The sequence below is a fragment of the Camarhynchus parvulus genome, chromosome 4A (genome assembly GCF_901933205.1).
Source record: "Camarhynchus parvulus chromosome 4A, STF_HiC, whole genome shotgun sequence".
Classification (NCBI taxonomy): domain Eukaryota; kingdom Metazoa; phylum Chordata; class Aves; order Passeriformes; family Thraupidae; genus Camarhynchus; species Camarhynchus parvulus.
In genome coordinates, this window is record NC_044600.1 from 351,073 (window position 1) to 356,864 (window position 5,792).

The 5,792-nt window shown below is 48.1% G+C and overlaps 1 long non-coding RNA gene across 1 annotated transcript; it reads left to right on the plus strand.

Annotated features, from left to right (window-relative positions):
- The first annotated feature begins 3,681 nt into the window (after nucleotides 1-3,681).
- On the plus strand, nucleotides 3,682-4,954 carry LOC115915022. Its single transcript, XR_004061464.1, has 3 exons — nucleotides 3,682-3,767; nucleotides 4,555-4,651; nucleotides 4,752-4,954. It is a non-coding gene; the product is annotated as an uncharacterized LOC115915022 (long non-coding RNA).
- The last annotated feature ends 838 nt before the right edge of the window (nucleotides 4,955-5,792 follow it).

Consider the following 5,792-nt stretch of genomic DNA (forward strand, 5'->3'; position numbering starts at 1 on the left):
ACACAGGCATACCTGTGAGGTCAGGAAGTACCAGTGCTGCCATTGTACAGATGGAGGACATTAAATGGTAATTGGTAAACTGGGAGCAGGTGGTGGTGGGCATGGAGGAAGGCTGCTCTCACATGGTACAGGAAATGGCATCACAAGAAATGGTTCATAAGCCACAGTGCAGTCCTGGGAAGACGGGTCTCCCCACTCATACATGAGTCTTGCAGCCAGTGGAATATGAGGTCCTAGTCATGTCCTATCCCTGTTTTGGCCTCTTCATTCTTCAGTCTTGTTTTAAAATATTTTTGTCCCAGTGGTACAACTTCAGATGCAAAGCTTCTGTCAAATTGCCCAGCCAGGATGGGGGAGGGAGGTTGGAGTCCTCCTAGTCTGACAGTGAAAGCAAAGGATCTTTTAGTGGCAGGGTCCTTCCCTCTTGCTCACTGGGTTAACTGTTCTTGGAGGGGGGGTGGTCCCCTCTTTTCAGTGGCTGCGGGGTGGGGATGGGCCCAGCAGCACCATCAGCTCAGGGTTTGCTTTGTCTAGCTGGAGCGCTGGGAGCAGACTGTCTGCTGGGGTAGGGATTCCTGAACTCCTGGCAGCTGATACACGGCCACACTGTGCCTTGGCAGTGGCTTTCCCTTGGCCTTTCCAAAGATGGCAGTGCTGCCAAGCACATCTCCAAGTGCTTTGCCAACTGACCCATCAGCAGTGTCTTCAGCACAGAGACAAGCTCGTGGCATTTAGGGAGCTCAACCAAAACCTGCTGGGGGTCAGAGGTGACCCCCTCTGTTCTGTGGTGTCTTCTCCTGGCCTGAGGCTGGGCTGGAGCCCCAGGGCCAGTGCCAGGCTGTGCCAGGCTGTGGGGATGGCCGGGGAGAAGTCAGGTGGCTGTTTGCTGGGCCTGGGCCTGGCTGATAGAGCACGGCGCCTAATTAGTGTGGCAGCTGTTCCCCGTTAGCCAGGCTTTCCTTAGGCGCCTGCACTAATGTTCATGATAGCAGCTAAGGAGAGAAAGGAGGAGGCAATTGCATCTATATTTAATTAATACTGCATCCATATTTTATTACAGAGAGCCCTTAGGTGCAGGAAGATTCTCAGTGAGAACAATTGCTTTGGAGGGCTGAAGCTATTGTATGGTGCTGAAGGAGGTGAACTTTGGTTTTGGAAACAACCCCAAATCCTTGCAGGGTAACCTGGGAAAGCCCAGAAACCCTCTGCCACTCCCCTCTCAGCCTCAGGCCAAAAAGCAAGTGGCAAATTTGCTGATAATTCATATTTGATTAGCTTTAATATCTTCTAATATTGCAAGCAAGAAAGGTTCAGTGGGTGCAGACAAAAACCACACTGATTATTTTTTCCTTTTGATAAGCTTCCAGGACTGGAGAGGTTTCCTTGTCCATTCTCTGAGCTTACTCTTGCCTTCCAGCTGCATTCCAGCTCGGAATCCCAGCAAGGAGACAGAGCATGTTGTTGCAATGGCCACCCATTGCCGTGGCCGGCTGTGCCCAAGGTGCCCGTGGGGCTGGCAGGGCTGGGCTGGTGGAGCTGAGAGTGCCTCTGAGCTGCTGGTGGCTGCAGGGGCCTCGGCAGCTTTCGAGGCCACCTTGAGGCACTGGCTGCCCAGGTGGGACATGCTGCGGGCCACAGGGGAGCCTGGGGATGTTTTGGGGTCAGCCCGAGCGTGGCCGGAGCAGGGCCGCGGGTCAGCGTGGCCAGAAGGAGCCGTGGGTCAGCGTGGCCGGAGCAGGGCCGTGGGTCAGCGTGGCCGGAGCAGGGCCGTGGGTCAGTGTGGCTGGGGCAGATCTGTGGTCAGCGTGGCCGGAGCAGGGCCGTGGGTCAGCGTGGCCGGAGCAGGGCCGTGGGTCAGCGTGGCTGGAGCAGATCTGTGGGTCAGCGTGGTTGGAGCAGGGCCGTGGGTCAGCGTGGCCGGAGCAGATCTGTGGTCAGCGTGGCCGGAGCAGGGCCGTGGGTCAGTGTGGCTGGGGCAGATCTGTGGTCAGCGTGGTTGGAGCAGGGCCGTGGGTCAGCGTGGCCGAAGCAGGGCCGTGGGTCAGTGTGGCTGGGGCAGATCTGTGGGTCAGCGTGGCCGGAGCAGGGCCGTGGGTCAGCGTGGCCAGAGCAGATCTATGGGTCAGCGTGGCCAGCACTGCCCTGCGGCCGGAGCCCCCGGCCCTGCACTGCTGCTGGGTGGTCACTGCTGCTGTCCAGCTGTGGCAGCGAGGCACAGCCTGAGCTGCTGCAGCACTCAGCCCTCTGCCCTCATTAGGGGCAGGCTTGGGCCAACAAGGAGGCGTTTTATAGTCCAGTCAGAGAAGGAAAAAAATAAGCCTGTGTGTTGGAATAGCCTGAGCCTCTTAAAATATTTTGTACACACCCTTCATGCCCCATTAGTACCATTGTTTTGTTCAGTCAGCATGTGGTACAGCCCTTCTTGTACTCTGCAAAACACATCATTTTCCAAAATATTGTTGTACTCTGTGGTTTCCGTTATAATAAAAATATGCAAACAATTGCTATCCAAAGAAAACTAACTGCCATTTAATTTTTAAATCCTCCTCCTTCTCCTTTCACTGATTTCCACAATTTCTCCTTGGTAGTATCCAAATTTTGGGGAGAAAGGAAAGCTGAAGACAGAAGTGTTTACAGAAAGGAGGATTTCTGCCCCTCCACAACTACAAAAGAAACATTTGTTGCCTCAGATAACTCCTAAACAAACTGCTGCCAAAACAATTGGTGTTATTTTTCTATTATCCTCCTATTTGAGAGTAAATAGCCATTTCATGAATATGTTAATTATCTGGTCGGTGCAGGAGATAAGTGGATGTTGTATCTTCACAAATGATGATAACTCTTCTATTGTATACAAAAATTTCCAGCAAAGATTTTTCCCAAGTATTTGGGGTCAGGTGGCTGCAGTTAAACTGCTCACAACTGGATCTTTTGCTTTGATAACTTAAAGATTTAGCAAAGATTGAACAATTCAGTAAATGAAGATATTTTTCTTTTTTTTTTTTTTTAAGGAAAAAGCAGGCAGCTAAGCAATAAGAACCAAATCCCTACAACAGCTGAGCTTTTAAATTGTCTTGTATTTCTATATTAAGTTTTAAAGGCTAACAGAGAGGTTCAGGAGAAAAAAATCACTTGTGTAATAATGCAGGGTCGTATGTCTGTGTACTATTAAATACATGGTATTTTTAGAAGTAAATACAGTGTTATTCTATTTAAATTGGGCTGTCTGCAGGACAAATTATTTGTGATTTTTTTTGTCAGTAAAAACTGTAAGTTACTAGATAGATATGTTTGTTTATGTTTTAAATAATCCAAATATTTATTTTAATGATACTATGCTTATTTGGGCTCTGGAGAAGCAGCAAAGTGCTGATTTTCCTTTTGGAGATGTGTACATGTGTACATTTAGGAAGAAAAATTCAATATTCTGCAAAGTTGAATGCGCCATTGTGCCAGATAATTAAAATGTAAATTTAAGTATCTATGCCTGCTTTGTGATTTTTTTAATACTTTTAAGTTAGTTGTCTTTTAAAACATGTGGTCAGCTGTTGTATTCACATATGGTCAAATGATCAAAGTCTGAACTCCTCTCTAATTGTCCCCTGCTGCTTGTCTGCTCTGTCCATGATCAAGGCCTCAGCAGGTGATAAGAAAGGCATGAGAACAGGCTGGAAGGAGAATGAACTACTGAGGGGCCCAAGCTGAAAGAAATAAAGACTTCCAGTACATCACCCTGACAGTAAAGAACCAAGAAAAAGTGAAGTCTGGTTAGTTCTTATTTTTTTTTTCTTTCTCGCCCTTTTTCCCCCTTGCTCACAAATCTGCATATATTTTTTAAACAGCAGAATGCAAATAGGGTCGTCTCTGTGTATTCTCAGCTCACGTAAAAGGCAGAACCAAACAGCCTTCTGCAGACATGTTTATTTACTTGTGAGGAGGAGGAAGCTGCTAAGTCACACAGTTTATAGTATTTCACATGTTTGTGGAAATCATTGCAATTCTTTTCACTTGTGCTTGTCATTGTTTGCCTGGAGTTCACTTTGCCAGATGGTGCTTTATTGTCACTGGTGTCCACACCTCACTCTTGCATCACTTCAAGACCAAATGGTGTGAAGAGCCTTAATACTTAGAGGATTTAGTAAAAGTAAATCCACACTTTTGTGGAAGGTTCATTCTCAGCTATTCAAGCAGGTCTAGCACTAATTCAGAGAGGGAGTAGCTGACCCCAGGAGTGAAGAAAGAGTGAAATAAATGGATTGTCTTTGCCACTCCTGTTTGTCCCCTGCTCTCTTGCAGTCAAAACGCTGGTAGAAAATTAAGGATCAATATTAGATTTAGAATAAAGAGTTAACAGTTAAAGAAGGGAAGGTGCATTGTCAGATTCTCCTCTCCTCCCCCCAGTCAATGTAGAAAACAGTTGGCTGCATTTGTAAAGCTAAATTTCTTAGGCTTGCAGTAATGTATTTGTATGCATCGTGTTTTTGGAACCACGTGAGGATTAATTTTTTACATGAATTTGCATGCAAATAGAGTACTCCCTTTTGGCTTCTGCAGAGTCGTTTCTTAATGTTTGCAAACACTGTCGCTCAGATGCAAGAAGTGCCATTGCCCCATTTTACAGATGAGGAGACAGTGGCTGGCTGAGAAAGAAGTGAGTACTGTTCAGGCTGTCATTCAAATGTGGGGGTTTTGGGCAATCTATATTTCATTATTTAAAACAGGACTGAGGGCCTATTTCTCTATTTTTGCAGGTAACTGAAGTCTGTGTGCTCAAGTGACTACAGCAGTAAGACTGGACAGAGAGAGTGTGTGTCTCTGCAAGGACAAGGAGTATTTTAGCAGGAGGCAGATGTGAGAGGATTTAGAGGATATTATAGAAAAATCCTTGTAGTGCTCGAGCTGTTACATGGCTGCTGTAAAACAGCAAACAGGTTAGAGGCTATAACCACAAGGAAAGAGCATGTATCACAACTGCAGCCCCTCTGCAAGGAGGCAGAGCTGTGTTCAGTGCCCCAGTTTTTTTCTGGGGTCAGCTCCAGAGGGTTCTCTTTGTGGGCCGTGTGGGTTTTAGGAAGGACAGTTCTTGGAGCAGGTTCGTGATGGAAGGGGAGACTGATGCACAGGGAGGGTGGTGGAGAGAGAGGATTGTGATCATGTCTCTGCATGGGGCAGACGGTGAGAGAGGCTTGAAACAAAGGGTTTGGAACATTTTGAGCGTGGAGATTTGTGGGAAGGAGGGCCCCAGTCCTGCTGGGGGTCTGCTGAATAGTGTCTGCCTCAGCAGCGACCCACGGAAGGGAAATGCCCCTTGGGAATGTTGGCGCTTCCCTTCCCTCCCTCCTGTGCTGCCTTCTGGAGCGGGGCTGGTTCCACTTGGTCATGCTCGGTGACTTCCTGAGCTGGGCTGGCGAGGCCAAGCAGCAGCACAAGCTGTCTGGGGTGAGCGTGGCAGAGATGCTGCTCGGGGTGCAGTCAGCACAGAGGTGCCGAGCCAGGGCACAGCAGCAGGTGTACAAATGAGCTCGAGAGACAGCCAGAGGTGGGACTCACCCTTGCCTGCTTAGGGTGTCTCGCACATCCCATATACTGCAAGATCCATGCCCCTGCGGGGGCATATGCAGCCCTTCTGTCAGGATTTGCCATGCCCTAATGACCTTCCTGTAAATATTTATTGTCCAGAACATCCAGAAGTAGGAAATATCTACTGTGATGGCAGACACACAATGGGAACAGAGGCAGCCAAATTTAACCAGCTTACACATCGTGTCTTCTGCCATTTGGCCCTCTGTTTC